This window comes from Papaver somniferum, chromosome 4 (assembly GCF_003573695.1).
Source record: "Papaver somniferum cultivar HN1 chromosome 4, ASM357369v1, whole genome shotgun sequence".
Lineage (NCBI taxonomy): Eukaryota > Viridiplantae > Streptophyta > Magnoliopsida > Ranunculales > Papaveraceae > Papaver > Papaver somniferum.
Genome location: NC_039361.1, coordinates 9,496,944 through 9,515,933, shown reverse-complemented (window position 1 = coordinate 9,515,933; position 18,990 = coordinate 9,496,944).

The following is an 18,990-nucleotide window of genomic DNA, read 5'->3' as shown; positions in this document are numbered from 1 at the left end:
AGGGCCTTGCTAGAAAACCTTCGATTCCAGACTTTATCATAGCTTCACGAAGCTGCGAAGAGGTCGGAAACCACTGCACCCGCTCTTTTGGAAAGAGAAAATTCTACAAAGACTGAAGATTCAAAAGACACTCGAGGAAGCAGGCGTCTGATCAACAAGCAGTATAACCTGCAACCTTAAACAAATGCTGTCGCGGAAGGGAGTAATCGAAAAGCAGAACCACAACACAAGCAGATTTCCTCCACCCCTTCAAAGACACACAAGAAGGAGAACTCGAAAATCCCTCCTCAGCATACGGAAGATCCAGAAGCACTTGATTTTCCCTGTTCAATGGAAGAAGTTAATGAACTACTCGATTCCTGGATTCAAGACGGCGCAATCAAATTGCCTTACGTCAAGAAGGAACCAACTGAAGCGGACATGGAAAATCCTCGGTATTGTCGCTTCCATAGATACGTCAGCCATCCCACGAGTGATTGTAAAATTTTGAAGCACATATTCAAAGAAAAGGTCGAATCAGGAGAGCTCAACCTGGGGACTGAGGGGGTGCACAAAAACCCCCTCCCAGTCAGAACTTTTACCATATCCGAACCTCATGTCAAGGAAACGGTGCAATCTCTGATCGAACATGTCTGCGAGCTGTTGTATCTTTCGAAAGCTCAAAGGAAAGACATGTTTGCTGCACTGAACCACATCGTGTCCGGAAGACGTCCTGATCCAAGAGACTACACACCGGACCTTCAGCCACCGACACAGAAATGTATGACTGGGGACTGCTCACCACAGTGCACATTAAAGGAAATGAGTTCAAGAGGGCGTTCATCGATGTTGGTACCGCCGTCAACATCATCCCTTTGAAAACTCTCAGAGCTGCTGGTATTACTCGACGGGAAGCCACCCACGCTCCCATAGCAATCAGGGACCACGAAGGAATCTCCAGAAACGCATACGGCTTCATCACTCTCAAAGTTACGGAAAGATCGATCTGCACTGAGGCCAAGTTTTTCATAATCCGGGAAGACCCTGGATACGACATGGTCCTTGGGAGAACTTGGATTCATGCTGAAAGGACAACGATGCCTTCAACACATCCTGTCATCGACAAGGATTCCGAGTCGGAAGACGAAGCAGAGGACGCACCACCGTTTGAGCATCTGGAAGAAGTAAAAACTCTGATGGGACTTACAGGAACTTGGAGATAATCCGCACACCTTTGTCAGAAGGTTTCGAGCTCAGGCAAGTCTTATTCCTCCTCTTGCTCCAATATTACCAATGTTCAAATACGCTACTATGGTCCAGGACTTCTCCCCATGAATAATTTAGCAGTCATCAAAAGCTACGAGTGGGTAACTTCACCTCAGCAATATTACACTCAATGGTTGGGTTCAGAACTTCTTCAAATCGGTCACTCCATCGAGAGGTTTATTGCTGAAGACTTGGCTAAGCATGATCAACACTATGCTGGATACTCTCTTCCGCGCGAGTGTCCATACGGGCCACAATCGAGGAATTCCATCAAACAGGGAATTCCGAATCAGCGGAAGATATTCAAGGCACGATCGACCAAGCCTAACAAGTTTCATGAAGGGGACCTGGTTCTCAAAGCAGTTCAGCGCGGTCTTCATTCTACAAGGAACTCCAATTGGGAAGGACCATTCATGGTCGCTGATCCGTGGCCGGAGGATACTACAAATTGACCAACACAGATGGCAGAACCCTACCAGTAATTCACGAAAATTGGCTCAAGGCGTTTATCTGAAATTATTGGACATTTAAGGTATTGGGCGTTTGAAGCACTCATGGTTGGGATTTAACATTTAGGATTTTCTTTCATTTGTATTTCAATTCCTCCAAAACATTTGCAATACTTGCAATCAGTATTTGAATTCAGCAATTTATCAAAATTCAGTTCATATTTCGTAAAAGAAAATCTCTATCAAATCTACAAGAAAATCCTCAACCATCAGTCAATCCAAAACCATCTAAATATCAAAACCCAAGTATAAACCTCACATCTCTCAGAAGTTCAGAAGTTCAAGAGATCAGCAAGAAAAGGCTTTCGCTCATCAGCATCCTTCAAGATTTGCAAAGCCGCCCTCTCCTTGTTCAACTCCTCGGTCACTTGGCAATCTTGTCCTCCTTCTCCTTCACAGCATCGTTGGAAAGGGTATGTTCTTCTCACATGAATCCTTGATAACGTTTATTTGCTTACGAAGCCATTTCACGTTGAGGCCAAGTCTTTCTGAATTCTCCAAGTTAAACTCCCAATCAAAGAGTATATCTGGAGTCACGATTCCTGGGTCTCGTATGCATATCACTCACGACACGCAAGATACGCCTACTTGCATGATTAAAGCATAAGCACGCCCAGGGTTCCTGTCAACGATCATATGGCCGAACTTCTTCCATATCGTCTCATACAAGCGTGCATATCCAATGGGAACGCTGAATCCACCGACAGTTCATGATACGGGAGTGAAGTGTTAAAGGGAGGATCGAAAGCGACCCCACTGCAGTTGGATATTCATACACTATTATATGGTTCTCGGTCACTGGAGTGGCTCCACGACCAAAGCAACAGTTCCTTCGGTATTCTCCGCTGCTATCTCGGTTTCTTCTATCACTGAGGCAACAACCATCTGGTTTTCCATAACAGCAGTAGCGACCTTCTCATGGCCTTGAAATGCAGGGATTTGTCTCTTCATCAATAACTTCGGAAGGTTAGAGTTATCATCGTTGGCTCCAGTATCCTCAACTTCGGTATTTAGCACCTAATACGAAGATTACATGAGGTTAGAGTCACGAATCCAAAGGAGATTATGAAACACAGTATACCAGCAAGGCAACATCATCAAGGTTCATCATACTACATTCAAGGCACGAGCAAATAACATGAAAGTCATGAAAACACATTTTACGATGAGTCCGTCTGAAGAAACTGAACTCTTCCCTGTACTAGGAGACGAACTGGGAGCAATACAAGGAATCTGAGGATGGGTCATATTCCATTCTCTTCGTATGGATGTCCTCTATGACATGTCAAAATTTCATGACAATCCGATGAACGAGCGAGTAGATGTGGCCAAAATATCAAGTGATGCGCAATCTGAAAAAGTTCTGGAAGTCTCCTGGAAGTTTACTATTTCGCCTTTTTCAGGCTCTGAACGTGCTCAAAACTTAAAAAGCTTCTTTGGATAAAGCTTGGAAATTTTCCGGGCTTGAATTTGCACATGCAGATCATCAAAATCCGACTCCGGACGAAGATTCTACAGCGTTTCTACTAAAAAGCTGGGTTCTGAATTTTCTGACGACGAAATTCGACTAAGTTTTCATATATTCACATGGGTTCTCATTCATTCATTCACAAGTCAGCACTTTTATACTTCTATGAAGAATGTACAGGATATATACTTACTTGAGGAGTCTCCAAAGTGTCCAAGGGGTTGGAATTGTCCACATCAACGACAAGAGGAACATCACTTCCATCCGGCTCCGAATCTTGGGAATTACCTCCATTCCCATCCCAGAGGATGATTGAGTTCCAGAATTCTCCATCTCCATGACGACATCCTCCTGTACACGTCCTTTACAATCAATATTTTCATCTATGAAGCACCCATTTGAACATGTGAAGAAATACTTACAGTTTCTTCGTCACTCAAATCAGCGATTGCTTGTTCAGTAGCAGAAAATTGAAGACCTTCAAGACTTGATGGAGTAAAATTCTGCAACAAAATTAACAACATTGGCTTCATGATTCTAATGTAATAGCAATGAAAGTCACATGAGAAATATTGGGAACTCACCAAAGCACCAACTGGGGACTTTACGGTATTGGTAACAGCTTATAACCTTTATGCCTGCCTTCTCCGCCATGAATAACCGCCTCAGTCTCTGAGAAATCTACACCGATTCGAGGTCGTATATTACGACCGTCCTGTGGTGAAATCCAGTAATATAATCAGAATACAGTTCTTATAATTTCGTGAAGATTATATGAAGAAATACCTGAGAGCATCCTGGAGACGACTTTCGTTTATCACCAGAAAGATACTTCAATCTTGGTCGACTGGAAATCATCTCAGCCGAAGGAAGATCCTTGAATGGAGGTCTGGGAAATCTTACAAAGCCACGCAAACGCCCAAGTTGCTGATCCCAGAATTCTACATAACCTGGGGTTACATAGGCGAATCTATCAGAACCAGGAAACCAGTAGCTACTCCCTTCCACGTGAGTATGATCTAAATGAGTCCTGAGTTGCTCAACTGATGGATTCCTTCTCCGTATGGTTGGAACACACTGATCCATACCCATTTGTCGAGATGCTCTATCAATATTATACTCCTCCACTGAAAGCTCTCCAAAAGTGATTGATAGCAAATGACCAGGAGTGCAACTCAACATGAAAGATCTTTCGCCATCACTCATATGCGCACCAGACGTCAAACTCGTGCCTTCTCCAGTATTGAAAGTCATCGGCTGAGAAACATAATCCGGAACTGACACCACGGGGGAAAATTGAACTCAGATTCTTCATCTAACACATCAATAAAACGTACTTTAGAACGAGGCTGCTTGGTGGACCAACGCATGATCCTAGAATTATCTTTCTCAGGGAAAGTATGGCGCGCATCAGTATTAGGTCCTTGCAGAACATTACGTTGAGTAGGTGCATAATTCTTAAAATGCTCCCACATCAAAGCTTGAATAAACATCGTGTTGGCATAACACTCAATCTTCATAGATCCATTCGACACACTGGAGTCTATAATCAAGGATTCCAGGTTGTAATACAAGGAGCCTAAGAATAAACTACCTATCGGAAGTTTCTCACCTTGAGCCATCTTAATAGCAAAGGGAATCACAAAAGGCTTCAACAAGTTTCCACTATCTTCAAAAACGTCTCTGGACAACCATAAACATAAGAAAGAAGCAATGGGTAACATACTGTCGATGGGTTTATCAGTATCCTCGTTTTTGGGCCACCAGTGTGTCAACCAGGAAGCATAGCATCCTTTACTACCATCCTTATTCGCTTTCTCCATTGCAGCTGTCAAGACATGAGAAACGACGGTCTCCTCATATGAAAGATCCCCAAGAAGATTTCCCGTGAACGGGAGATGCATCAGAGCCGCCACGTCTTCCAAGGTAATGGTAAACTCTCCCCATCTACATATGAAAGTATGAGTGGGAATGCACCAGCGAGCAAACAGAGCCACAATACCACTTGCGTCATGATAAATGAACAACTCTCCAGAAGCTTGAATAGCTCTCGTCACCTGCGTCTGGTCGAACATAGTCCTCACATGAGGAAAACCCAACATATGCCTCGCCCAGCCGGAAAATTTCTCCAAAGGTCGTCGAGAAAGCTTAAACTCTATGATTGATGAAGCGAAGACCCCTCGTTCAAGACAAAATCGAATCACTGTCTTAGGAGTCACCAATTTTTTCTGAGTAACAGCTCTGGGATTTATCAAAAGACGATAAACTGGGGATTTCAAATGTTTCTCAGCTCCTGGGATATCTTTTTCAAAGAATGCATCATCTATGTTCGGGACATTCTTAATCCCAGGGATTTCGTCTTCGTCTCCCCCAACGGAAGTTTCATCCATGCATGTCTCATCTCTGGAGATACCATCATCAACGCACATCTCTTCCCTCGAGGCGTCGTCAGCTTGGGAATTTGACATCTTTCCTAAGTAGCTGAAAAGGTTCACACTACATTATACTTCAGTATGCCGTCCAGATATAAATCAAGGAAATACAAGCAAAAATGGTAACTCTTAACTCTTACCTTTTATACTTCCACTAACAATAGTGATAGTAATGCTAGAGTTAACACCCCAAAATCGTTCGTCTCTTTGAAAACTGCAAATTCGAACGAAACTTTATTTAATTTCCGAAACTGATATTTCATGAAATCACGGACACAATTTTCATAATGTAAACATTCACACAACTGATCTATGAAGTTCATAACAATAAAATATTTCATCATAAATATATTGTCTATCTTCGAAGGATCCACAAAACCCACGTTTCTGATTTTTTGAAAAAAAAAACAGCAATTAATGCAACATTGCTTACATAAATTCTCAAGAATTTTATCTAATGAAAACAAATTCATTCAAATAAAATATACCATCATATTTTACACAATATATGTCACGGCTGCATATATAAAAAAAAAATTATTTTCCTTCGTATCGTCGTTATTTGTCTTTAAAACGAAGGTTTATTTCAAAAAATATTGTGAAATCTCACATCTCATACATCTGATAAAGTTTTGTATTTCCATGAAAGCTCATAAGCAAAATTTTATTACTGGACACAAGTTCATCATACATATTTTCCTTCGTGTCATCGTTATTTGTCTTTAAAACGAAGGATTACTCCGATTTCATGAAAATTCAATTCTTTTATGATAAAACCTTGGTACCCATGAAAGCTCATAAAATAAGTTTTATCACTGAACCTAGGTTCATATACTAAAAAAAAAAATCTCTCCTAAATCAGGGATTATAATTAGTTTTCAAAACTAACGATTGAACGAACATAAGTTTTTCAAAAACGAGGGTTTTTCCTAAAACTCACAGTAATATACACACATGTATATAACTTCATCATGATCAAAGCATGAACAACTCATGAGGATCATAAACATCAGCAAAAGAAAGAAAAAAAAAACGTACCTGGGAGTGCCGGCGGGAAATTGGCCGACGGCGGCAACGATGGCGACTGGCGGCGGCAGGTGGTGGTCCGGCGGCGGCGGGAATCTTCTCCTGCTGGCGTGAAGGTGCAGAGATGATGGAGAGTTGGTCGTGAGGAAAAAAAAAAGGATTAATCCCTTTTATATCAATTTTATTTCCAAAACCTAATTTTCTAAGGATTTCCTTATTGGGCCCGACCCGCGAATCCTAACCGACCACGGACTCGTCGTCCAAACCAGCGGTTCAACACCAATTTATGTTCATCAAAAGATGCTTCAATCATGACATCGAATCCTTCATCAAGTCGTGGTTTGCTCATGCTCTTTAAATCCGGTAACATCTCAACTTACGACTAAGTTCAATTACTGGTATTATTATTTATGGCCGGAAAATCACCATTTAATGCTAACTGAGGAACACATCTTTCCTCAGTAAGAAGGGGACTTAATGTAAATGGTGTACTTTCGACGAAGGATAAATTTGTAAACTCATAATTATACGAAGCTCTGATTCAGCAATCAGACGTGAGTATCGAGACACGGGTCTCTCATCGAATTCTCAACGGAGACTACTTTCTCTCGGAGTACATGTGGATATGTAGTCTCACGACCGGACAACGGCATATCAGAGGAATACTAAATACTTTCAGTGATTATTTCTATATAGCGTCACGTGATGGACGGCTCCTAGACAACTTGCTCTGCTAGTATAGAGCGATAACGTCTTCAGGAACAAACAACGAGTTTACCATGACTATATAAAGTATATGACTTACCGACAAGCTCATATCGGGATGATTAATTCTCCTAGACAACTTGCTCTGCTAGTATAGATCCATAAAGTTAATTATTCCTAAATTGCTCCTATTCCATGGTCGAATCCGCGACTGATCCCCTGGAATGGCAATAACAATTGTTATGATTCTATGATCGAATCCACGACTTGATCTCATAGAATAGCAATAACTATATTATCTAATTACTCCGATTTCATGATCGAATCCACAACTGGCACTAGTAGAAAAATGATGATCCGTAACAGTTAAAAACTGTTACTGTATTATTTCCGTAACAGTTTTAGTTTTTTCTGCGGTGTTACTAAATCCCCTGTTACGGAAAGTTTATTAAACCTGTTACGGAAAGGCTATTGAAAAATGACTCATAAATTCTAAAACTATTACTGTTGGTAATTTTCAGTAACACTTTATAAAATATATGTTACTGAATAATTTCTACTGTAACTATTTTACATAAAACCGTTACCGTTAGCAGTTTATTGTAACATGTTTGGGAACAAACTGTTGCTATTGTTTGAGTAACCGTAACAGTTTTTATTGAAACTGTCATAAAAACTGACAGTTTTTATTGACTACCATCACCTCCACCACTAGCGCCACCACTACCTCCACCACCAGCAACACTAGCATCTCCACAACCGTCACCACCATGTACGCCGCGTCCACTACCATGAGTTGGTCTTCTTGGACATGAAATATAAATTCTATAAAAGTACACTTCACAAGATTCGACCTTGAGACCTATTGCATTAATTATAACTCTTGAACCACTCTTCCATGTTTTCCTTTTGTTTAATCTTATCCAAATAAAATATTTACTCTCATTAGACAGTAAACTATACCTCCACCACCTTCGTCGTCACACCAAGCAACTACAACACAATTTATATTTTTCATATTCCTACATATTTTTACAACTTGTTTATTATTTTGTATTATATTCGATTTTTTCTCAAACCTTAGGTAACCATCAGTACGAGCCATGGCTAGCTCTCATGCTTAGAACTAAATCAAGATGTTAAATTAATGTCAGTCCATAAGTAGTTATTTTTTTGAACCGGATACCCAAAAACTAGTTATACAAATAAATAATTTACAGAAATGTCACGATAATGTCAACTATGGTAACCTATTAAACATGTCGCAGTAACATAGATATATAGTAACATTTAGTTTAAAAAATGTTACGATAATGCCAACTACGGTGACATATTAAACATGTTACGGTAACATAGGTATATAATAACAGTTGGTTTAAAGAACTGTAATGGTAATGTCGACATACGAAATATGTTACAGTAACATGGGTATCTAGTAACACTTACTATAAAAACAGTTACAATATACAACCTGGATGACATTATGTAACAGTTCTTACAAAAAGTGTTACTGTTATTTAACTATCTAACATTTAGTAACAGGCATTTTACGAACTGTTACTTTATAAAAGTTTGAACTGTTACTAAATGTCACTTATCTACTAGTGTGGTCTCATAAATGGTAATAGATACATCTTAATTACTCCGATTCTATGGTCAAATCTACGATCCCATGGGATGGTAATGCTCAAGTTATTATTCTGAATGCGTAGTCGAATCCTCAGCTGATCCTATAAATTAATAATAAACATTTTATTACTCAGTTTTGTGAATTATTCTCCACTGGATTCCACAATTAGTAATAAATAATCAACAACCGGGCGTCTGATCTACCTCTAAGTAAGCCCCTATTCAAATGGTGAAGGTGTATTCAACGATGATACACTAACAGTCACTGTACGAACGAGTACTTCAAAAATATAACGAAACGATGAACCTATGCAAAATAGGGAAGAAAATAATAAATCATTAAAAATATTGACCAGGGTGTTGGGAGCAAGGACACACGACCAACCGACCGTGTCGTGGTCAATCCCACGCCAGTTTTATATTTCTAATGCATTTTTATTATTTTTCATGATTTCATGAAAATTCTCTCATTTTATCAAATTTCCTTCATCTCAAGGAAACTCCTCGGTTTCATGGTACTTCCATAAATCCATAAAAATAATATAAAATTAAGGAAAGGAGTGTGGGGCGTGACCATTAGCCAACCGGCCATGCCTTGGTCCCAACCGGCACCACACCCACGGTTCTTTATTATTTTATTATTATTATTATTATTATTATTATTTCTTTAATTTCATGAAAAAACTCCTTGATTTCATGGTATTTTGCACAAATCATCAAATAATAATAAAATAAAATAAATTATGAAAACTTGTGGGACCGGGCCTTGGCCGGCGGGACATTCCCTATCCGTTCCCACACGCCCCTTTGTTTTATTATTTTATCATTATTAGTTTTCCTTGAATTTATCAAATTCCTTGATTTCATGGTATTTTTCTCAAATTAGGAAAAATTCCCTCAAATCATCAAAATACTTAAAAATATTAAAAAAATAGGGAAACTCGTGAGACCGTCCCACATGCCCTTGTTTTATTATTTTAATATTTTTTGCTTCCTTGAACTCATGAAAACTCCTTCAATTCATGAAAACTCCCAAAATTCATCAAATTTCTCAAAATTCATGAATTTTTCATAAAATCATCAAAATATTATAAAATTAATGAAAAGGTACCACGGGACCGTGGTCACGACCGTCCGACCATGCCTTGACCACGGCGGTCCCACACCTCCTCATTCCTTATTTTATAGTTATTTTTCATCATCTCATGGTGTTCTCCTCAGTTTCGTCGAAACCCTAATTTTGGCATATTTTCTCGAATGGATGCTCAATTGCATGCCAGAAAATATCAAAATTCTCAGGACTGAGACGCGGACGCCTTGGGGACACGAGTACGCTATCTTGACCGACCAAGACTGGCTCTTTGGCTCACGGAAGCCGGTCCCATCAATTTTCACAAGTTTTGACCTAATTTGCACAATTGCTAGTATTAGGTCCAAAACTCTACCAAACACTTTGGATTTTCATGAAGTGATCGTCAGGCGGTCACGGGACAACCCAGGGCCGGTTTCATGACTCCATGGTCGGTCCCTCGCCTCGTCATAATTAATTAGGTTTTCTCACCTAAGGCTCAGACGAGCATTTTTTAATAAATGATTAAGCCAGCATTTAATCATTCTTCCACCAACAAATCGTCAACTCTTCAGGAGTTCTTTGTATTTGCTCATGGTTGATCCACGGTCCCATGTAATCGCTCCCTCCTTCGTCCCATGGTTGAAATTCTGACAAACCATGAATTGATCATCAATTGATCAAATTAGGGTTTCTGAATCCAAGGATCATCATCCCAGATTCCGACCTTAATAATTTTATGACGACCTCATGGTCATTAATTTTATTAATTATGCTGGGTTCAAAGACCAGTATTCTAATTAATATTTTTGGTACGCTGCCAATAATCCATCAGACCAAAGCAACACATGCTCAGACGACCAAATATTCAACAATTTATCACATGAGCAACACTTGCTCAGATGATAAATATTTGTTCAAACCAAGGAATATTGGTTCAACAATCAATATTCAACGATCCATCGAATGAGCAATACTTGCTCACTTCATCGTAAGAACTATACCTATGTCTCATGACATGTTCAATTCACGAGTTTCAGAACATGATGTTCAACTCAACGACTACATGGACTCATCGTCCCATCAAACCACGAAGTCATCAATTGACTAACAAACCACGAGACATCAATTGTGTCACTTGGGGGGATATCACTTAGGGTTTTGGTCTGGCGGTCTACGGCACGTGTGTTCAAACCCACGATGGAACGTGAGGAAGTTGTGCAATCATTTGAAGGAATTCACGAGGTAGTGGGTGGTTAATCGACCAAGTATCCACACGTTGAGCAACTGGTTTCAAACACGATCTCCACTTCCCCACTCCTTGATTCCATCAACTGCCACACTTCATGGAATCATGGTGTCTACAATTCCAGCAATACAAATAAGTCTCTGAATCTTGATTGAAGCAACAAAGGTATCATCAATCTCACGTCTCATCGATAACACGAGATCATCAACTCTTCAATTGAACAACTACTCTCAATTGAGCAATTTCAATCATTCAGAGCTTATCATATTCGAAATTCACACACCAACAATCTTGATTACCATTGATTCCACACATTTCTCAGCTTCCCTCCTACAGATCAACTCATCCTTTTTTCTGACCGAATTTACTCCGGAACGGTCATTGTCTTGATTTAGTCCGGAGTACTACAGATTGATTTCTCGAATCTAAAGCACCCCCTTTGCAGCGGTGCATCTGTGTGAGGTTTAACATTTCGCTCGGTTTGAGGAGTCTCCTCCGTACGGTCATCTCCTCAATCCCTTAAAAACCAGCAAATCGTTTTCTCCCATCTACAAGTTGGATATGTCGAAAGCTTTCAACAGTGTAGAATGGTCGTTTTTACTTTTGATTCTTAGATAGTTGGGTTTTCATGCTGGTTGCTTATAAATGTTATCCCAAGTGCTTTCTTTTCTCCAACTCTAGGTATTCGACAAGGGGCCCCCCCTGTCCCCTTACTTATTCTTGTTTGTAATGGAAACATTCTCAAGATTGCTACAACAATATGTGAATCCAGGCTTTCTCAAAGGCATTAAAATTAATAGACATTGCCCATAAATCAATCATCTGTTCTTTGCAGATGATTGTTTATTGTTCTTTCAGGCTAACAATACCCAGATGGGTCATTTACAACAGATTCTTCATATATAAATTTGGCCAAGCTTCAGGTCAAGTCATAAATATGCAGAAATCAACAATCTTCTTCGGCAAACATACTTCTATGTATCATAAAAGCAGTATTGGTGGTATTCTTAGCATAAAGCTTATGGGTCTAGGAGAAAAATATTTGGGGATTCCTCTGTTGATGCACATATCTAGACAAAAAAATTGAAATAGTATTCTTTATAATACGGGCAACAGATTACAAGGATGGAGTAGCAAACTTATCAACCAAGCAGAGAGAACTACTCAGGTCAATGTTGTCCTGATCTCCATGGGTATGTATCAGATGAAATTTTTCGCCTGCCAGACTCAACTATCCATCAGATGGAAAATCTTCAGAGATAATAATGGGGGAATAATTCTAAAAAGCACAGAACTACTCAGGTTATTTCTTGGGATACATTGAGGTTGCCTAAAAGACTTGGTGGCTTAGGTCTTAAAAATTTAAGTAATTATAATTTGGCATTTCTTGGTAAATTAGCTTTGAAGCTTCTACACAATCAAGATGCTGTTTGGACAAAAAATACAAGTTGGATTTGGCAAAGTTTTTGTATTGGTGTTCAAATAGTGCTGAAATATGCTAAGTGGCAAGTGGGTAATGGTAATTCAATAAATATTTGGACCTCAAACTGGATTCCTTCTTCATCAACAACTTTACAAGATTGGGATGAACTGCATCTAAGTGATTATCAACTAGTATCTCAATTGATTGATTCTCATACATGTGAAAGGAAGGTCTCAGTTCTGCGACAACTTTTTAACAATGATCAGGTGAACTCAATTCTTACTATTCCTATTTATCTAGATCAACCTGACACCCTCATTTTGCCATTTACTTCTTCTGGTATGTTTACAACCTCTTCTACTTATAAAATTCTTTGTGAACAAGATCTCAAAAACTATCATTCTCTTAACCTTTCACCCCAATTTTGGCTTAAGTTTTGGAAGTTGAGAATTCCATATAACATTCAACTTTTTGTATGAAAATATTTTCATAATGAAATTCCTGTAAGAGCTAGGTTGTTTCGACACCAAAATGCTTTTCATCAGAACTGTGTCATGTGCAATGCTTCTACCAGTGAAGACTTGAATCATTTACTTCTTCATTACTCTTTTGCTCAAGCTATTTGGAGATACTTTATTCCCCACTGTTATTCTACTATGATGCAACATTCAACTTTTTTGGCTTGGTGAAAAAGCGGGGGTACAACAACCTCACCCAATATTTCGATTAGCAATCTGTATGGACTAACTCTAATATACTTTTAAGAGAATCAACTAGACAGTCAAACTCAATCTTAATAAAAAGTATATCAAGTAGTTAATATCTCTATCTCTCGATTTTATCTTTACTCAAGCAAATGGAAATCTGCGAGTCTTTATCAAATACTAGAGAGATATACTTGGATGGTACCAAAGACCAATATCCAAGTGTCAATCAATGTAAATCAACAACCAAAGGTTGGATATTCTAATTGATTGATCTTAACGCACAACCTGTGATATTTCAATTATATAACAAAATATAATGCGGAATAAAAATAACACAGACACCAAAAATTTTGTTAACGAGGAAACCGCAAATGCAGAAAAACCCCGGGACCTAGTCCAGATTGAACACCACACTGTATTAAGCCGCTAAAGACACTAGCCTATTAAAAACTAACTTCGGTCTGGACTGTAGTTGAACCCTAATCAATCTCACACTGATTCAAAGTACAGTTGCGCTCCTTGCGTCTCTGATCCCAGTAGGATACTAAGAGTTTCTACGACCCAAAGTCGAAGACTTCAATAAACAAATTTGTATCACACAGAAAAGTATATAATAATAGATAAATCTGTCTGCCACAGATAAACCTATGAGTTTTGTTCCGCCTTTTGATAAATCAAGGTGACCAAGAACTAATTGATAACCCAGACTTGTATTCCAGAAGAACATCCTAGTATTATCAATCACCTCACAATAATCTAAATCGTATGGTAGCAAAACTAGATATTGTGGAATCACAAACGATGAGACGAAGATGTTTGTGATTTATTTTTATCTTTCCCTATCGGAGATATAATCTCAAGTCAATTATTCAATTGAACTCCTACGATAGAAAATGGCAAGATCAGATCGCTCAACTACAAGAAAGTAGTTTCGTCTGGCTTCACAATCCCAATGAAGTCTTTCAGTCATTAACCTACAGGGTCTCGAGAAGAAACCTAAGGTTAAAGGAGAATCAACTCTATCAAACTAACTAGTATCACATAGGAGGTGTGGGGATTAGTTTTTCCAGTTGCTAGATGTCTCCTTTATATAGTTTTCAAATCAGGGTTTGCAATCCAAGTAACCTTGGTAAAAAAGAATTCAATAATCACCGTTAGATGAAAAACCTGATTCAACCAAGCTAATATCTTTCAACCGTTAGATCGAAACTTAGCTTGTCACACAAAAATGAAATGTATTCATTTAGGTTTGAGTAGCCGTACCTAAACGTGCACACTTAGTTGGTTCACAAATAGTTAACCAATGGTTAGCCGTATGAGCACTTTCATGTTAACTGTATTCATCTTTCTCATAACTAGTTCAAATGACTCATAAGAACTAGTTCAAGAGTTGCTCATATGCTTAGGTCTTTATTCATAGACACAATTGAAACAAAATCGGTTGGATTCACTTGAATCAATTCATGAACAATATAGACATGGTTTGTAAAGATTGCATTCCTTATAATTTATTGTTTTAAGTTCATGAACAACCGATTTGAGAAATAACCAGCTTGGGTACGCATACGGGTATGCATACCTTAGCTACCGGATTTGAGTTTACAAACTCAGCAGAAATTTTCGGTTTGAAAACTTCCGTGGGTGCGCGTACGGGTATGGTACCTAAGGTGAATGGTTTACTAGTTTGCAAACTTACAAACTCAGCAGAAATTTTCGATATGAAAACTTCCGCAGGTACGCGTACGGGTACGCGTACTTAACCTGTTTCCTTCACCAATACCGCATGCACACATATGCACGCACTTGGTTTCCGACACATGGATTTATACACTAATGTGCGAACACACTATATATGCTTATATCTATAGTTGGTAATCTCAACTCTACATTTTAATCATCGAAACATTCTTCTATAATGTTATAACAATAGTTATTCACGACTATCGTCATCAAATCTATTTTCAAGATTGAAACGTCTTCATGACTTGCATCACGGGTAAAGATCAAAATGGTTAAAGCAAAAGCTCATCAACACATATTTCGAGAAAAAGATACGCGAGTAAACTCGGCTCGAAATAGAAAATGTGTATGTATGAAAACTATCATACTTATACGACTTTATCTCAAGAGTAGGAGATAAAATAGACTTTTGAGTGACAGATAAGTTCAAGTCTCCACATACCTTTTTGTCGGATGAAGTTCCACTTATTCCTAGAGTATTTCTTCGTCTTCGTAAGATGATCTCCATGGAGTCTTGATCTCAACTGCACTTAACTATCCTAGACCGAGACTTAGTCATAAGTAAACTAGAAATCAATACATATAGCTTTGATCACTAATATTGACAAACATGCTTGATATAGCAACGCATGCGAGTTCGACCGAGCAGTGCTCTAACACTTGGGTTCAGTCTTGGCAAGATAACAGCAGTAGTATCAACATCTACAACACTCCTATCTCTATACATATTGTAGGTTGCATTATGCATTCCCTAATCTTGCACCTAATCCAAACACAGTCATACATCAAATTATCCATTACATAACTCAGCATCATTTAGATATTGTCATTAATTATCAGTCACAGCCATTTACTGTCAGATCTAATGTGCACAACACTTGGATATCTCCTCGTATGAATATGTTAAAGTTAATATTGATGCCTCTTATTGTCCTCATTCTCTGTTAGCTGGAATTGGAATTATAACTCGAGATTATGCAGGAAGATATGTGATTGGAAAAGCAACAGTAAAAAGAGCTATTAGTGTTCATCAGGCGGAGGCTTGGGCTTTGACAGAAGCAATGGAAATGGCTACTAACTATGGATGGAACCAGGTAATCTTTGAAACTGATAACCTAAATATCAGTTCTTATCTTCAACAACATACTACTTTATCTCCTTGGAAGAGTACTCCTTTTCTTAGGAAGTGTGTGAAATTATGTAATATTAACTTTCTTTGGTCGTGTGATTTTGTATATAGAGAGTGTAATAAAGTAGTCGATGCCTTGGCAAAAGCTGTCCGTAAACATAATTTATGTGGGGAATGGTGGTTTAACCCACCTGACTTGTTAATCCCTCATATAAATCGTGATGTAACAAATCTTTCTATGTAATATATTGCTCCTTTGTTAAAAAAAAGTAACCATTAAAATGAAAACATCTTTATGACAAAATCCTTGTATTCTTCCTTAGTTTTTTGAAGGGCTAATGTAGGATTTATTTTTGTGGGACCGTGTTCCTATCACTTTGAACGGCTAGATATAATATCACAACATATGATTATAGAAGAGAAGAATAAAAATATTTTAAATTTGTAGTTGGGCCTATTTTAAATCTCACCTAGGCTATTTTTTTACAAAATCTAAATATTACATGGGCAGTGGGCCAAATGAGTTCTTGCAAGTTTTTGGTTGGAAACCTGTTTTGAGGCATACTCATTTTTTTTGAGGCATACTCATTCATTATACTATCTAGGGTGGGTTTATAAGGGGTGTCTAAAGGTACTGCAATTACCTATATATCCTTAAACAACTTAAATTATTAGAGTGCCCTTATTATCAAAAACCTAAAATCAAAAATCAAAATAAACTTTAAACTCAAACATCTTGGACTCAAATTCAATCAAGAAATTGATCAAGCAAAGCAAACACGAATCGAAGTGAGCGATGTTGGAGTGCGAAATCCAAATCTCAATTGCTCTTATATGTATTTTAGAATGTATGTGTAACAAACCCATCTTCTTTTTGATTGATTTTATTTTGTTTGATCGATAGAATATGATTTCAAAGAAGAAATTAGGGTTTCAGAAGATCAGTTCGGCTGATCTTGGAGTATCAATTTTGAGCCGAACCTAGTGTATGATTTAGAGAAACACTATGTTCGGCTAATGCGACTTTGCTAGATTTTGTTCGAATCAGCCGAACCAAAATTCGTCAGTTACAGAGTGAAGTTCGGCTGATAACTTTTCAACCGAACCTCAGTTTTTTGAAAATATACCTTGATTCGGCTGAAAAGTTATCATCCGAACTGTTCATCTGGTCAGTAGATCTGGGTTTTAAAAATTAAATTTTTTGACAGATTCAACTTATAAAAAGAAATTAAACCTCGTATAAAAGTCTACCTATGATTTGAATCACACATTTTGGTCACTTCTAATCATTAAAATCTCAAAATTCAAAACCCAAGTTTTTTTTCACTTCTTCTTCTTCCTCTCAAGAATCCCAACTCTCTCACATAAATTTTATTTATCTACTAATTCACCACTAATAATATAATTTTTAATCAATCCTTAAAATTCCTAGCTAATCAAATCTAATCATAATCATTAACACCAATTATGTAAGGGTAGTTATGTCATTATCAAAAAAGATGGATAAGAGGTGATGTTATTTTTTATTTGGTGACCCTATTTTGACATTATTTAGTATGTCTCAAAAAAAATCAGTATGCCTCAAAACAGGTTTCTTTGGTTGTGGGGTGCGGGGTTTGGGATGGTGGGGGCTGCAGCCCAGGTAAGCCACCCCAGTACGGTCCCTGATTACACATGTACTCTTGAATTACCTTGTAGACTCTTGGAAACTGTCCTGTTATTGAATCTATATCTAACACCAGTCAGTTGACTTGAGTAATATTTTAAGCACATAATTTCTCTCGGGGTACAATAATATAGGTAAGGTACATATGCAGAGCTGTCGATATCAATAAACAAGATGCACAGCTACAAATTAAGAGACAAACACGCTACCACCAACAGTATGTTTTTGTTAAAATGTCAGCACTTATTGACAGACAAAGAACTAAACTGTACCCATCAAAGAGCTGTACAGAAGGCTCTTGGAAGTTGGAAGAACTCTTAATTAAGCAAATCATTATCAGAAGTACATTTCAACTGGTAGTGCTGGAATTTTCCATTTAAAGTTTGTGTCGGCTGTGGCAGCAATATCAAGTGGAAGAGATGGCAGTGCTTTCAACACCTTTTCGTGTTGCTGGAATTCAAATCCGTTCAAGTCGTGCAATCAGTTCCACCAATGGTCTCAAGAAAGTGGATATTTTCGGTGGCGGAGCTGCGTTATGTCTTCATACGGGGTTGTTTCCTTTGCGGCCAACTCCTGGTAGAAAATGGGGTTTCCCGGTTGTCAGAAGTCAGGTTGCAGCAGACTCTAATGTCGTATGTCCTTATATTGTGGAGGAGAATTTAAGCCAAATGGAAGAGAGTGCCAGTGTCCTTCCTCCAAACAATTCTAAGAAAGGAACTTAGTAAGTCTCAAATTGTTCATGTATCTCCACTTTGTCTCAGTCTATTCTTGATTAGTTGATAATTCTTTTGTTCGATTGTCAGCAAATTTGTGAAGAGTTCAATAAAGAAATCAAATCGTGTTAGCGTCTTGCAAGAACTTTTTGCTCTTTCCTTACCTGCAATTGGAGGACAAGCATTTGATCCCTTAGCACAACTGATGGAGACAGCATATATTGGTAGTTTTGGTAATTTGCCCTCCCTTGTATATTTGATTCTTTGTACCTTATATTGT